General features: G+C 38.8%; 1 long non-coding RNA gene across 1 annotated transcript; it reads left to right on the forward strand.

Annotated features, from left to right (window-relative positions):
* Positions 1–4433: 4433 nt before the first annotated feature.
* On the forward strand, positions 4434–16934 carry LOC132075629 (uncharacterized). The gene is made up of 4 exons (XR_009418791.1): positions 4434–4488; positions 10415–10554; positions 13683–13814; positions 14708–16934. It is a non-coding gene; the product is annotated as an uncharacterized LOC132075629 (long non-coding RNA).
* Positions 16935–17421: the final 487 nt, after the last annotated feature.

Raw genomic sequence — 17421 nt, forward strand, 5'->3', positions numbered from 1 at the left:
AATCTCGCCTCGCAGCAAGACCATGCTCAATGTCCTGTTTGTGACTGATTACAGTTAGTTATCTGCTACCATATATGAGATGTGTGGTGATTTCAGGATGGGATTTTCATTCTGGGTATGTTGGATTTGCAGTCTTCAGTCCTTTGGAATCGTTATGCATAAACTGATTTGCTTTGCTGGACTCTGGCTGTGCTCAGCTGTCTTTTGAAGTTTTACCATTGGTGGTTTCTCAAGAATTTTACTAGAGTAAATCCTCTCAGAGGCCTCTCAGAGCCATTTTCATATTTTCCCCTTTCTATATTTCATGTCATTTTCCTTTGTGTAGAATGCAAATGCACACTGCAAACAAAATGTTCAGTGCAGCTAAACATGCAGTGATCAAATACATATTTTTTTCCTAGCTTCTCCTTCCCTGTTAAGATTATTAAAGCTGCTCTGAGTCTTAGCTTTATACAGAGTATTTTAAAAATTATTGGGTCAGATAGAATATGAAAACTTAGAGAGACTGAGATCGATTTGTCTCTGAATAGTTTCTTGCAGCAGTGGCAGCTCTTTGAACAGTAGTGTTACACTATCTAAGAGTACTTCTCATCTTGTTGTATTGCCCTTTCTTGCAGTTGGTTTTTCAAAATTGATCATAAAATCATAGAATATCCTGCATTGGAAGGGGTGCACAGGACAGCCCCAAGAAACACACCATGTGCATTACAGCATATTACTCCTTGAACTCTGGCACATTTGGTGCTGTGACCACTTCCTGTCCTTTTTATCTTCTTTTCCATGGTCCCAGGTGTCCAGTGTCCTATTGAATAAGGAATCTGATAAATAAACATAAGCAAATTATGGAGGTCCTTGGAACAACAGGCCTCACTTCCTTCATTCCTTTTAAAAAAATAAATCTTACCTTCCCCTGCATTATATCCACTTTTGACAGAGGTAAGGCTCATGGGTAGAAGCAATGATAGCTTTTGGATAGCAATAGCAAGAACAAAATACATCCTTCAAAAACATGGGCCAATATCATAACATCAGTCCCTCTCCTGGCATAGTCTAAAAGACTGTAGTCCAGAAGTCAAAATTTCACTCACTCTGAATGTTAACATGAAGGAACAATATCCTCAGAGCTCCGCAGTACTGAAGGGTCACTACTCTGAGGTAAAGATCACAGAAATTCTCAACTATGACTTATGACTTTGTCAAAAAGAGAGGATGTGTAGTGAGAATTTTTACAGGTTCTCCAGACTTCGTCCCTACGGAGTTTCCAGGGTAAAGATGCACATCAGAAATACAAATCAGTTCCCAGTTGTGGTATTCCTTGGCTGTAACGAGATTTCAGGATTCTTGGAAATACTTTTGCAAACAACTGACTCACTATAAACCCTATTGGAGGTCTGTACTTTTGACTGATTCTGATTCTGAACCCTAAGAAACCTTACTCGTTTTAAGTCCTACAGAAGACTAACTTTGCTTTCTGAGCAACACCCCGAAGGCTTTATGTCTTGTAGACCATGCTAAATAAATGAGCTGCCTGAAAAAAATGGTATCTCTTGTGCATGTTTCTACTTTCTACAGAAACGACACTTTCTGAAAAAAAAAAAAAGGCGTTTGAGGAACTGATTCATCAGCATCTTTAATATCCATGACAACTTCAAATAAAAAAGCTCAAAAGGAGAACTTGATATTTCTTGCTTTACAACGTCTTTTTTCACTTGTTTAAAGAGGTCTCAGTGCAAATACTTTCAGATCAATGCTCAGGACAGCCTCTTAAAATGTGCTAGCATTAGAGCACTGCTGTTCAGATACAATCTTACGGTCAAAGAGATGAAAATACAGTTTCTCACCCGTTGTAGAACATACAAAATAAAAGAACTGATGATTTACCTTATAGTCGGCAACTTGCTGCCTTTAGGACATGTAGTATGTTTAGAATAATAGATCTTTTCTTATTTCTTTTCTTATCTCTAAGGAGGACTAAAATTTTTTTGTTGTTGTTACAATAAAAAGCAGCAGTCAGTATAGTGTATCCAATCCAGATCTTTCTTCCAGTCCCTTTCTGTCCCTTCCCTGAGCCTGAGGTCAGAAGTCACTTTTTAATTTGTGGTTGGCTTTTTTTTTCTCCCTATTTGTCTGGAACTCCCTTTTTCTTTATTCACCCCAAGACAATAAATCACCTTTCTTTTAATCTCTCTCCACAAAATATTCACTTTTCTCCTTAACTTATAATTGGCTCTCTTGCTGTATGGCTCACTGCGATACTTATCTAAGAAAAGTTATATAATGAAGAGCATGAGAAAGACATCCTTACTTCTTAAAAACTTTTCTGAACCTGGAGCTGTCTTGGCAGTATGTCAGAAAAATTACTCTTGTGTTTATGTTTCCAAAACAGTGTCAGGAAGAAGAAATCAGTCATCTCATATCTGAATTGTTTAAAAGGTCTGCTGCTGTTCCTGGCTGCTATGCTATCCACCCATGTCATGAAGATGGTCATTACAAGAGTTCCTATGGAAAAAGAGTCTCTCATGCTCATTGTTTGAGTTTCACACAAGAAAACAATAAATCACCATTCTGGCAACGGTGTTCACAGGAAGGAAGGAAGCACAGCCAGTTCCATTTGCTGCAGATATGTTCTTTCCTTAGAGCTATGTCACCTCTTCCTTGGACACTTGGAGAGCTCATTTGTAGTGTTTCAGGTATGGCTGGTTGGTTTTCTTGATGATGAATTATCTGCATCATATTTTGTTCTTTTCATACACACTGAGCTGTAGCATGATTTCAGAAGACTGCACAAAGGGGTGTGGCAGTGGCAGGTGTTTGATTTGTGTCTCACTTTGGTGGCAAAAGCCATCAATCACTTATTTTCACCCATATGTTGTGCCTTTAAGAGTGGTGTTGTGAAGTAGATCAAGAGGTACTTGTGGCTGAAAAATCATTTTGAAAGAGAAGGTTTTCTCTGTAGCTGGATTAGTTCCCATGACTATATAAATGCTTTTGCTGTGAGGGTTCCAGAAAGCCTATATGAGTATGAGAGGCAGTGAGGCAGGTCTTTCATGGATCATAGAATGGTTTGGGTTGGAAGGGACCTTGAAGATCATCTCATTCCAAAACTCCTGCCATGGGCAGGGCCACCTTCCACTGGACCAGGTTGCTCAGAGCTCCAAGCAGCCTGGCCTTGAACACTTCCAGGGATGGAGCTTCCATATCTTCTCTGGGCAACCTGTGCCAGTGCTCACCACCCTCACAGGAAAGAATTTCTCCCCCATATCTAATCTAAACCTTCCCTCAGTCAGTCTGAAGCCATTCCCCTTCATCCTATCTCTGCATGCTCCTGAAGGCAGTTTAGGCAGTCAAACCCAGAGTGTCCTGCAACCTGGCATGGTAGTAGGGATCTCTACATCCTTGCAGAGGTCATTACAGGGCTTTATTAATCAATGCCTAGGTAATATTCACTGCAATTTTTTTTTTCCTTCACAGTGTTTTCTGGTTTAGTGCATCTACAGATGGGAACTGAAATTGTCAGTGCATTAACTCACAGGTTCTCATCAATCTCTAGCCTGTATATCCATGGGTATCCCTCAGATGTACCTATATTCTAAGTATTTATTTACAGCTGCCTTTCAGAGTGGCAAATGGTAGGGGATGTGACCCACACAAAGCATCCCAGAGGATGTTTCCAGTCACACATCTGTGTGTCCCTCAGTGCAATGTGGTGCCAGATCTGTGAAAGACTGCTGGTGTTAATGGGCAGGGCCCAGGAGTTTATAAGGCTGATAATTATTACTCAGAGCCAGAGTAAGCTGTAAAAGTTGATCTCCCTTACATGAGGGTGAATTAATTCCTTTAGGCAGAGGAGAGCATTCCCTGTGCTGCACTGCAGCACACCTTAATTACACTTTCTCTGCACTGCCTGTTGCCTACCAACAATAAATAGCAACAGCAAATTTGCAGTATATTCACACAGTCTGGGGTCTGGGAAGGTCAAAACACCTAAAGCCATTATCAAACCCTGAAGCACTTCTGCAGATCCTGTGTGTTATTTTGGAAGTTTTGAAGAAATCCTGAAGCCTCTTTCCTTCTCATGTAACGAACAGCAACAATGGCAAATCTATGCAAAATCTTTGCAAATTTTCCATAGAAAACATTTGCCTATTTTAATTTTGACACAAGGTTATGTGCTTTTGACCAGGAGGACAATATACTTCTAGACTCCCTGCAGTCCTGTTTCTTACACTCACATCGGACTCATACAAATTTACTGTAGAGGGATATAATATAACAAAATAAAGATAATGTAGAAAGTAATGTTACCCCTAAGGAGTTGCAGCTGGGCCAATTATCAAAGATGAGGAACAGGCCTGACTTTACCAGGCCACAGCTGTAAGCAATGAGAAGAGTGCTATAAAAGAGTGGGGTGGCTGGGTGAGAGGGGAGCTGGAGTCAGTTGGTTGCTTTGTGAAGGAGTCAGTGCTTGGAGGAGAGAACACCAAGAAGGTATGAAATTTTTGCAATAAGGAGACAACAGTATGGAACCCCTGCAATAAGATGGCAACAATTTACAGTGGAAAAGAATGCTTTATTCATATGTAATATGTACTAAAGACAATCCTCACATTTGGAGTTCTTATGATGTCTGCATATGTTTGATATAATTCTATTTTCTGTCATTTTCTGCCTTCTTTTATAAGACCAAAGGGCAAAAGGGGCCGTGGTTATCACCTGTGTGTACCATGGTCAAAACCGTATGCAATGTCAATGAGCTGCACTTTACTGGCTTTCACTGTGCAAGTGAAATGTTGCCTCGTAAGGGACACATTTGGTCTGCAAGGACAGGACTTTCTCAGAGTGTAAATGGCTTATTTTTCACCTCATTGGCACTATTTCTACGTGGTCACTGTCACTCAGAAACTAGACAGCTAAACAAAAGAGTGTCAAAACGAGTGAAGATCATTGATTGCTGGAAGCCAGGAAATGCCCTAGGACGGGGGTTTGCACAATATCATCATTAGCAAGAAATTCGATGTAAAAAAAGTCAACTTAAAATTGAAAAAAATAGCAAAGCTTGTTACAAAAGATAAACTTTCAGTTTATGTTCTGGCATGTGTTTTTAATGCTTGTAACTCAGCTTGAGCTGAAGGGCTGAAAGTTAAGTGTCACAGAAATAGAGTTTTAGACAGTTCTGATACTACTGTTCTTCCTCTGCTTAGTATGTTTCCCATTCTACAATAATAATGTTGTAGATGGACTTGCACATTCTATGTGCATTTTCAAGGATTATATACAACAGAGACTCATGATATCTTCCTCACCTGTAAATATATTTTGTGAGCTGAATCATCTGCACAGACCACAAGTTGTTCCCTATCTTCGGGAGTCAAAGGCATGCAATCAATCAATTAATTTCCACATCTCGTCTAAAATTACCTCTTCCCTCCTAGCTCCCCATGTTCATTTGCTCTGAAAAAAACCCAAAAGTGAGCTCATCTAACTGTTCTAATCAGAAATCTTTTCTGAAGTCTCTCAGGGGCCAACTCTTCATTCAGAACAATTCTGCATGGGGCAAAGAAACTAGAAATGGATGGGAAAAACAACCCCAAAGAGTGGTTGGGGTCAGTTCATGCCTACACAGCTGAACAAGATGTTTTCTCTCCCTTCTTTCTGAAATAGTTGTGGAAGTTTTAAGAATCCTCCTCCTATGTTCAGTCTTTATACTAGAGAGTGATGGAGTTGATGACCAACCTCATTTTAGCCATCTGCACTTTGTTCAAGTTCTTTTGTCAAACTTTCCATCCATTTCTCCTTCTGAAGGATTTCTATAAGACAATGTGGGGCTTTTTCATCCAACAGCTGCAAAGTGGGAGGACAGAAGGAAAGTTCAGTTCCACAGAGATTGTAAGATTATTGTGGTAAATCAGTTTCAAGTCTTTGTATGCTCTAGAGTTCAAAATTATCCTGAATACTAATTATATTCCTGTTACAAGTGAGAAGGAGCAATATTTGTCTTCATGGTGTTTGAGAAAGTAAATATAAAAAGCTCTCTTCCCAGAGCCAACAAGCCAAGTACCTCAAGTACTGTGTGTGAAACAAGAATATGGTTTCATGCATTTAAAAAACCCAAGAAACAGGGATGTAAAGAGAAATATATTTATTTCTGGTTTTTGACTAGTTTAATGCTTGTACATAAATATTGCATATGTCCCCTCAAGTTCTCTTTTTTGTTTATCATAACTTTATTCATGTTGCATTTGTATAACTCTTCTCCAGCAGAGGGCTTAATACAGTCGGTTTGAGAAATGTAATTTCAACATCAGTAGAACATATTTCTATTATAAGCTTTCTACTCAAAGCACAATGTAACATTTGTGAATTGGAAAGAAAAAAAAAAGCTAATGTTTATTCACTGCATGATATTTTCTGGATGTTCTGGAATTCAGTAATCGAGTGTCTCCTTAGGTGTATGATAAGCATAACAACAAAATTATCATTGCAGCATTCAGTTTCTTCTTCACAGTAACTCTCTCATTGCTAATTGAATTTTTTCTTAGCCCAATACTTAGTAATACATGCAGAAAGGTACCAACAGGGCACAGAAAGGCTTCTATGTGGGCAGACAAGTGTGTGCACCAAGATTAGTGCAATCAGGGAAAATACATGATTGTGTGTGTATCTAAGTACACTCATACATGTATATACACATGTAAGTATTATTAAATACAAGAGAATTGATGTTTAGTTATAGTTTTTTCAAAGAAACACTTTTATTTACAAAGCTTTGTTATTCTTTAAGGAGGCACCATATTTTTGTTGTTGTATATAGTAATTGAAGCATTTTTAATGTTAATTAGCTACAATAATATGGTGTTAAGTAACACTGGGTTTTGTGTGCGAGCATGCACCACTGTTTGGGACTGCATGCACCATTTCCTTCTACTTTGGCTTTGGATTATTTAGGGAAATATTTTAGTTGCTTGCTTACAAACCAATGGAATAAGCTAAAGAAGGTTATTTTACTGTTTGCCATGGAACTAATAGTTTGAGGAAGATGTAAATGTGACATTCAGTATTGAGCCACTTTTATCTAGTATGATTACCTCTTAGGGAAAATAAATATCACACTCAAAATCAAGATGACTTTAGACTAAAAAGAAACTAGAGATATCAAAAATACCTTCAAAGTCAGATCTTTGATTGTTTGCTCTCTTAATTAGCTCCTTTCGGATTTATTTTTTGTAGCAGATCCTGTAGATAGTATCCAATACCTAATCATGTTACTCATCCACTTAAACATTTGTGACTTTCTGAGCTGTTCACCTATTCAGCAAGCTGAGAATGTGCCCTAGTGCAGCCCCAGAGGGATCTGCAGACTCCTGCTGCTGGTATTTAGCACAAAATCTATTCCTTTCTGCTTCCCCTTTCAGACATTTGTGGATATCCTCATGTTCAGTTGTGTTTGCAGGGCCAAGGCATTATTCACTTTTCAGAGTAGGCTTTCTGTTTTCTTATGTAGGATTCATGTTTTACAAGAAATGAAAAATAATTTAATACAGATCAGCATCAGATATCAATGGGTATCAGATATCTTGCTCAAGTTTGGGACTAGTATATCATGTGATTGTTACTGCCCTATTTTATAACCAGATACAAACTCTGATCTGTCTGACTTAAATTTTGCAACAATTTCTTACAGTAGCTTGTAAAAAGATAAATAGTGAAGTCACCAATAAACTCTTGTACTGCTTCGAATATAAATCAAAACGCATTAAAACAAAAAAAAGTGATAAGTTTGATATAGCAATGGTCTACACTAATGAATCCAAACAAGCAATGACCAAAATTTGTCAATGAGTCAATGCTCTGCAGTGCAAGACCAATAGAAACAAGGCATTAGCAGCAATCAAGTGTGATTAACAGATGCAGAATTAGCTTCCAATCAAATAACCAGCAGCTAAATAATTATTCACTTTGTGCAATATCCTTCAACTCTTTCCAGAAGTAGGATAGATTATTTCTCTTCCTTGGCAACAAGTCTGGTAATTGATTTTTTTCTTTTATTTTTTTATTTATTTTAATAATAAAAATAGAGAGCTGATTGCCAATTACAGTTTTCAGTTTGTGGTACAAATAATCTTGATCTTAAATGAACAATTGGCGAAAATGCTGACACTGCCCAGGACAGTGGGAGAAATGCTGCTGGTGTCAGCAAGTCAGGTTCTCACACATCCCTTTGCAAAGGGTGAAGTGGTGCAGAGTGCACCATGGTTTTAGAGAGAGGATTTGGTAGGTTCAACTTTCTTATGAAACTGTGTTTCACGCTTCCTGTGTGAGGCATTATGAGTATATAATTCATTCTCTGGTTTCCAGAATAGTCACTCAGGGGTTTTTTTATGCAGCAAATAAACACTAGCTAATAGCTGTACTTCCTCCTAAGCTGTACAGCTCAGGTTATCAAAGATATATGACTTGGATTAAAACTACAGTGTCAAATATTCAGAATTCAGCAGGAGAAGACATATTTAAAAGTAATATGTATTGTGCTTATTTAGGGAAAAAAGGAGATTACATCTGCTGCTGCTCTTCACATGTTTAGAGAATTCTTAGTGTTAAAACAAAAATAAGTGATGCATTATGAATAAAGAAGGCATTCAATGATTTTCATGGTATCAAAGTAAAGGCAATAAAAGAAAATAGGCTTGGAGTAAATTAAAGAACAAATCTTTTCATGCAGTATACAGATGAACTCTAGAGCTCGCTATCATAAATTACAGAGTCCAAAAATGTCTCCAAAAAGGCAAATTGGACAAATTCATGGAGGACAGTCCTGTTGATGTCTATTTCAGCTGATGATCCAGACAGAAGTTTATAATAAACTGCTGATTTCTGTGCTGTTAAGAGAAAAACAATAAATGCCATTGCTCCATCATTCAATATACTTTACGTTCTTGGGGCAAAGCTAACATCAATCAATTATTTTCCATACATAATAATTAAGACAATTTATTTAGGGAAAATAAACCAGTTTCTAGAAATGCAGAAAGAGCAAACCTTGAGCTCTTTGGATGCTTCCAAAGTAGAGCTAAGTAGCATAATTCATGATTTTATAATTGAGGCATCTTCCTGTGATAAATATGCAGCAGTTTTGACTTCAGGGATAAAACCTGCAGGGATATGTTCAGATGTACAACAGCAAAAGGATTTACAATGAGAAAGTGCAGGAAAAAGTATCAAGTTCTTGATAACTTGTGTAATTAAAAGATCTTCAAAATGTTCTTTCAAATATCTAAGAAGAAAGAACCATTGTTAGGTCTAGTTTCTTTTAGCTGGTGGAAATTTCAGCAGAATATTCTGCAGGAGGTGTGCGTGTGTTTATGTGTTGGAGAGCAATATTGCACAAAACAAGACAAGTGTAGGTTATTCACCATCAGGATAATGTGGGCAAAAACAGGAAAAGCTTTGTCATTGCCTTATAAGGGGCCTCATAACTGTGTCCCACACATTCTCAGTGTTCAGCCCAAGTTTCTGCATGTTCACCTCTGAACTTGGAGCAGAGTCAGCACTGGGGATTCATGTGCAGGCAGGCAGCTGCGCCAGTGCTCTGTCAAGCATCAGTACAAAGATGCTGTGGGAAGGTTTAGGTGTTTCCTCTGCTGCATTTGATTTTCACTACATGTCAGTATGACAACAGAAGAACAAAGATTGTAGGGAGTTGGGCACCTCCCTGTGGAGAGGTGTTCCCAGGTGGAGCAGTGCCCTGAAGGAGGCCTCACTCCTGAGCATCCCCTCAGCTCACAAAACAAACTGTCATGTCAGATTAAGTTTCTAATGGCACTGACAGATAAACAGGCACAAAATAGACTGAATTCAGCCTCCTGCTTTGAGACAGCATGAAATTATGATTCCCAAACCTCATCAGCACAAAGCACTTCTTTGGCCAATAAGGAAAATAAAACATATGAGCTGAATTTCTCAGTGTCAAAAAGAGCTCCCAGCCAAAAATACTGTAAAGAAAACCCTCTCTATCATGGCCTCTGCATCAGGGGCATTATTTTGTGGAGTGGATACTAAAATCAAAAATATGACTAAGCCTTTGCTTGAGATTTTTTATTCTTTCTCCATTTGCTAACAATATGCCAATAAAAAAAAGCAGAGCACAACAAAATGTAGATGGAAGTCAGTTTGAGATGAAAATATACAGCAAGATAAAACAAGAATTGATCTGAGCCACAAAATACAGAGGACAGCTTGAATCACTCCGAGTTTAAAAATATGTCTGTCTTCAATATCTGTCTCTTCCCTTTTTCACATCATCAGAGGCTGGATGTGAAAATAAAATACACTTGTACAGCATAAAAATCTCTTCTTGATATCCTTCCAAACTCGCCTTAAAAATTCTTTAAAATGCTCAACCTTATGTTTGACACAGGTTCCATTGATGGCCTCAGTGAGGAGCACCTGAATGGCACAGGTGCTCAGCAGAGGAAACCCTCTGAAGAAAAGATCTCTGAGGGAGCCCAGCTCAGGAGAGTGAGTCACATCAGCTGCTGCCTTGGAAGGCCCTGGACTGTAAGTGCCTCAGAAAACATCCTTTGTAAACTTCTTTCTTATTCAAGGAGTCTGGGACAAGCTGAGCTCTGTATGGAGGGATGCCATGAGATTCTAGATTAGTTGCTTTCTTAGTTTTGGGGGGTTTCTGGTTTACCTTGCTACCTTCTAATGCAAGTGGAACAATTCTGTTTTGTGAAAAGAAAACAAAAAACAACCCCATTCTGTCAATTTAGTTTCACAGATGTTTCCATTTCCAAACAGAAGCCCTTGATGGTGCTGAAAGTTACTCAGCATTGTTGCAATTTGCATAACATTAGCCACGATGTTTTTATTTTGAAAAGTTGAAATGTTTGCAGCTCATCATAGCACAGCCCTAATGGTGTTCAGTACCAGTATCTGCTTAAAAAAAAAGTCGTGCCTAGGCAATGCTCTACCCCACAAACGTTTTTTATGACTTTTACTGACTTTCAAGGTTTTCAGTAGAAATAAAAGTAAAGTCTCTGCTTTATGCACACACGAACTAGGAAATAATGAGTGGGTAACAAAGCCAAGTTGTGTGCTCTATACTGCAGCTGTATCCTTGCATCTGCCACTAGAGCTTCCTGCTTATGCAGACACTGCATGGATTTTGTTTGGATACACTCATGAAATTAATGTCTTTTTCTGTAGGTGGCAAAGTCAGCTAAACAGGTGTAACAGGAAATTAAAATAGGCAGTAGAAGCAATGACGGCAAGTAAAATGCATCAGTAAAGGAATTGTTGTTCCAAGCCTTTATTCTTTCTCTTTCCACCACTTAACATCCCTGCAAATAGTAACTACTCTTGATTTGATGTTGAACTGGATCCTAGTTAAAAGCAGCAAGAAAATAACACACATTTCAGAGATAAGCTTTGGTTAGCAGAGATGGAATATGATGTTCATCTGCAGCTTTCTCCCCTGGCTTGGTTTTGCTCTTCTTTCGAAGTTGAGACCTCCCAAATGAAACTTAAGTCTTCTGTATCTGTCTAGGTGTATCAGGCTGCCTTTTAAATTAGCAGAAAATTTATAAAAATTTATAATAAAGGAGTCCATTTCTGTGAACAAGCAGAAAGTTCAAGACTTGAGATCAGAGTTTTTCCTGACAAAAGTCTTCGACACTTGTTCTCAAAATCTTGATGAACTTCTTCCCATCTTAATTGCTACTCTTATTTATTCCAAAGTTTCAATTTTTTTCCCAGCTGACTTTTTAAAATTGCTTTCTTCAAGTGCCCTGCACTTGCTGTAGCAACTTCCTTAGGGCTTCCTCAAACACTTCAAAGACCCCTTCTCTTTGCATCTGCCACAGTCCAAGTTCCTACTCAAGCACACAGCACCAGCTTCTTTAGTCTGTAACTGTTTCCAGTTACGTTTGGTTATGAGCTCCTGAGGCAGAGAATTACTGTATGCTGGCAAAGCACACACTGCATGTACCACACAGGGAAAACTCAAAAATAAACTTATCTGCCTCCTTAAAATCTGCCACATCTAGATGGGTTTGAAAGACAGTAATCAGGAGGGCATCAGTGAAGTGTTTGTGCACACATCTTTATGCTCTTGATGAAATTATTAGATAAATAACACATGATTAAACCAAGCCAAGTGTGAATCAGGGCGTTCAAAATTTAAAATCACTGCCATTAACCTAGGAGAATTTCATTCACAGCCCCTCTCAAATGAGAAGTGAATAAAGAAAAGGAACTGTTTCAACTTCTTGTTATATCAGCCATATATTTTACTAATCTGTAGGTTTCCAGGCATTCCATAGCACTGAGAGTACAAGCAGTTATACAGAAAAGCAGTTGTATATTTTTAATGATGTCATTTGCTCGCAGTGTGATACCAATTAGGCACTTCTTGGCCATTCAAACCCCAGCTAACTGTCAAGGAAGTACTGGCTTACCATCCAGCAGTCTAAAACAAAGATCTTTCATAAAGAATATAAAAAGAGAAAATAAGGTCCAAGGCAATACTGAATGTATAACTCAGCAGCTTTAACTGTTCCTCAGGATGTGCTTTCTAATAACATGCTAACAACCAAGTGTGAGTTTGTTGGCAGCTGAATCAAGGACTTCCTACACAGGTAACCAAAACCTGTCTGAAAAAGTCAATTGAAAAGAAGTGGATGAGGTGGAATTGTTGCTGGTTTAATGCATTTATTACAGTAAATGTGCAAGGGAAGGGGGTTGACAGGTAAATATTGAAGCAACCATGTGAAAGAAGTGTTTGCTCAGAACATCTCATGCTAAGGATCTTTTTTCCTTGTGTTTCCTTTCTATCCCATGATGGGGAGAACATGCAGCACTTTTTGGTGTGCAAATATTAATGTACTGCTCAGCAGGCCCACAGGAGTCATGCTAAATTCAGCTGGAATCCAGTCGTCACAAACTACATGGCTGCAGCTAATGAAGGGCTTTAGCACCTTTTAAGAGTAAATATTGTCCCAAGGACAATACTTGAAAGGATAGTGAATTGGCTGGCCCTTTTTTTTTTTTTTTTTTACAAATGTAACCACTTTATTCCAAATATTGTTGTCCGGTGGCTGGAGCTTGTAGTATCTCCAAGATAAAATTCTCCTTTTTGCCTTCTGAAGTATTTTATGTCATGCTTGGTAAATAAGAATTACTGTGCGAAACATGAGTTAAAAAAAAAATAACACTGTCCAACAATGTTGGCTATGATGAGAAAAATGTGTCACTCAGTGAATAGTTTCATTTCCTTTGGATTTGTGTTATATTTTTTTCTCTGAAGGCACAAGGCTTTCAGGATCTCTCGCCAACTTGAATTAATTCACTCATCCTGAGTAAAAGTACTAATAGGTTCTGGCTACTCTATTTTCATTAGACTAATCACAATTTTATATGCTTGAAAATACTCTCACTTTGCCAAATTTTGCTGGAATTATTCAAGTAGTTTAAAAGTTATTAAGGCAGAACACACAATATGCAAATGTTAAAAAAAAAGTCCAGAGTCACAGTAAGTTGTCTAGAAAATCTCTTTGGTGATTTGTATCAATGAAATGGAAAATTTAACTGTTCTGCAAATATCCTGATCTAGTCAGGAAAGTGAAAGCAAATAGCACAGAAATAGAAAACCAACTAATGATGCCATAATATTTGCAATTAAACAGGAGTAGATGTCCAAGCTGAGGGAGACAAGGAGGGACACCATGGTTACACAGTCCATGGAGAACAAATTCCCACCACTTCAGATGAAAAATCAACTAAATCCTAAGAATTTTAACCTGGCATGTTTTGATGAGGTATGTTATTTATAAAGAATGCAAAGTGTATGATTCACAGAAGGCACTTGGTTACCAAGCTGACCACACAGCAATGCCTAGGAAAAATCACTGGTTTTCAGTGGGCCACTTTTTAGAGAGGTTTGTTTTTCACCCAGAGCCATTCATTATTGCCTAGCTGCTGACAGGGTCCTGTTTGTTAGAAAGATGGGGAGGAAGAAATGGTGGCTTAGTAAACATTTGAAAAATACATCAGAGAACTGTGAAAACCTCCTGCTTATGCGTATTTGGGGTTTTTTAAGTCGAGTTGGTTTTCAAGTCACAGATTTCACTCTGAGAAAACATTTTAGTGGGTGAAGATTAATTTCTTTCCATCCTGCTGTGTCTGCCAGCACCAGCACTAGAAAAAAGCAAAGGAAAGGTAAAGAAGCAACAGATGGGAGTGAGAGAATAGAAGGGTCATCTTTTGTTTGAAGGTTCCATTCCTGTGTTTTTCTTCACTTTGAGCAGGGACCAGGTTTATTCTGCTGAGCAGCACAACCCATAAGAGTGGGAGCATGACACTGCCATCTGTTTGTCCCCTCTGTCCCAGGGTCTCATGCATCCACAACCACACACATAAGCAGTAAAGAAACACAGGTAACTGTTTTCTCCCATGCTGAAGCACTAGCAGCCCATGGGATACTGGGGAATTACTTGCCCAGATGTGTGCCAATTAAAAAAGCAACCATCAGGAGGAGGCGTACAAAAATTGCTGGTTTTTGGAAGCTCTTTCCCTCTTATTAATCAAAGTTCAGGTCTCTTGCCTTGAGTGAAACTCGGGGGAAAATACAGCCCCATTCTCCACTGATGAGGATTTTTTTTCTCCTTTCCATATTTCTTCCTCTACTGAGGATCCATTCTCTCTTCCTCAGGCTTAGCACCTCTATTTTCATTTCCTGAAAGCTTGTGCCTGCCCAGTTTTTGCACCATGCATTGAACTGCACTCCAGCAACCCTTGGTGACTGAATGTATTTGCACAGGCAGCATGACCCAGGCAAAGGAGAAGACCCAATGCCCTGAGTCTGACCAAGGAATAAAACAGCACCTGAATATCCACCTGTTGTGCTCTCTAAATTTGCCCTATGACACGTTGGGGAGTTCTACATTTAGCATAGTAACTTTGCAATGCACCAGGAGCCAAGTTTTTTGCCACAACTCAGACTTGTCAAACATGGTGAGGAGTTACCTGTGGTCTTTGCAGTGTGCTGGTGGTGGTTCAGATTGCAGGAGCTGAACAGCCCTGGAATCTGTTCAGCAGAATGCCTGAGATTTTATGAATTCATTTGGCTTCTCTCCTGTCAGGCTGGCATCAGCTTTTATTTTAAACAGAAATCTCCCTAACAGGAGGAAATACAGGAGAGGATACCAAAAGACATGTCAGGTAATTAAAGATAAAAAATACTGTATTGCTTATATTAGAAGATAACTCAGGCTAGCCTGCACAGCTGGTTGAAGCTGAGGAGGAAGCCTCCAATAAGTGAGCATAAACCCAGAAACTTTAGTGCACAGGGGAATGTGGTGTAGCAATGCACAAGGTGTAGCTAAACACTTCCTGCCCTTCCTGAGGGAATTGCTGGCTCCAGCCTTCCCTGCTAAAACACTGGAACCCCACAGGAGCATTTGTGTCTTTCTGGAACCATGTCCCACACAAAGCCAGGTTGGAGAAGGGTTGTTTGGTGAACCTGAATTCCCACAGTGACTGCATTCTCATCCATTTTTAACCTAAATCTGAATTTATCCTCTTGTTTGCTGAACTTCAGGGGAGGGAGGTTTATCTTCTTTCCCTTATAGGAAGGCACCAACCTTCCCAAAGGATCTCAACCTCCAGAGTCTCCCAATGTAATCCCTCAGGACAAAGCCAGTCTGCCACAGTCAGGAGTGATAAACCTCACCCATGGACTTGGGAAATCCCATCTCCAGACTGATCTAAAGAGGCTTGCTTTCACTGCTCCACTGATGGCCAGCACAGCCAAGGAGCTGCTGTTTGGATAGAAGTCCCTACAAGTGAAAAGATGACTAAGGAAAGATTTATTCAGCTCAGTGAAGAGCTTAGCAAGATGATTTGTAAGAGTAGAGAGCAGCTTAGAGAAAATTAAAAATGGCAAAATAATAGGAAAGGAATACAAAGCTAGAAGCTAAACCTGTGTAAGAACCTGAATAGGAAGTAAAGTAGAAAAAGTGCATAAATACAGCAGAGGAAATACAAAAGACAAGCAACAAGGAGAATGTGAGCAGCATAAGCAGCCAAGATCCAGGCCCACATCAGTGAGAACACGGGGCCAAAAGGTCATGAAAACCACATTAATGACAGAGATAAGGCTGATATCCCTGGAAGCCTGGGTTCATCTCCTTGTTTCAGACTTCATGGAAGAAGCTGAGGGGGTCATGATTCAGGGACAGATTACTAGAGGGGCTGGTGCCAGGGACAGGGAGTGAAATGAAGAGACAGTGTTAAAAAGCTTTGAAATGACCCCTGAGTAGATAAACTGTTAAAGAAAGAATTGCAATTCACCTCATGCCAGTGCCTTTATGACAGAATAGTTAAGTGGGACTAGCAAGATAAACTAGTAAGGAAAATAAAATTAAATGTTCACTGTGAGCCTGGAAAGGAAGAGAGGGTGTATAACCCAAAAGGAGTCAGGAAGCTACAGAATCAAAACTTCCTTTGTGACTGATGCTATTTGGGAATGAAGTTAATAGTCCATTCATAAACTGGCATGAGATCGCTAAGCTAGTCTTGGCCACCAGAATTATCAAGAAATTACATTCACTTGTAAAAGTGCAGAATATTAAAGTAGGATGTTCCAAGTATTTCAGCATTGCAACCAAAAGTAATACATGAGTGTAAATTGTTTTAGAAAGTCTAAATATCAGAAACCTATAGTAACAATGTCAGGCCAGTGTGAAGTGTTCCTGAAAATCCTACCACTCACACATATTAATGAATAATGCATTAGATCACAAAATAAAATTCAGAAAAATACGTGGCAGAACTTCCTCTTGTTTGGAGTGAAATGGGAGAAAATAGCTTTTAAAATCAAGCCTTTAAGTAGAAAAAAATCAACCCTAATTTCTGTAAACAAACAAGAAATTCCCAAAGAAACAGCTATTTTTTTTTAATCACCAGTGAAAACATAAGAGTAAATCTAAGAAATGCCAAAAGTTGGTTTCATATAGAGAGTTTGCAATGTGCTAAAGCAGATCAAGATAGATGTAGAGATGAGGGCAGGTAATCAACATTTACTGTGGCCCAATTCTACCTTGGGTTTTCTGGAGGTCCTCAGGGCTAATATCCACATACACAGAATCCCTATTAGGATTCTGCTAAGTGAAAGGTTTTGGTGATAAAATTCCTCTGTTGCTAGAAAAGAAACATGATAATGCAAGTTCACTTATCATTGGACCTGCAGGTACATTTAAATATTCCTAGCATATATTAATTTTTCTATCATTGCTTGCAGGTTCTCAGATAGCTTAACAAACAGAACCAACCCATAAAGTTCCATTTGAAAGCAATAATAATCTTCTCTTCAGAAAAATAACAGAAACTGAATGGGTGGAATATTTTGTGTGTCAAATATAAAGG

Source organism: Ammospiza nelsoni, chromosome 7 (assembly GCF_027579445.1).
Source record: "Ammospiza nelsoni isolate bAmmNel1 chromosome 7, bAmmNel1.pri, whole genome shotgun sequence".
Classification (NCBI taxonomy): domain Eukaryota; kingdom Metazoa; phylum Chordata; class Aves; order Passeriformes; family Passerellidae; genus Ammospiza; species Ammospiza nelsoni.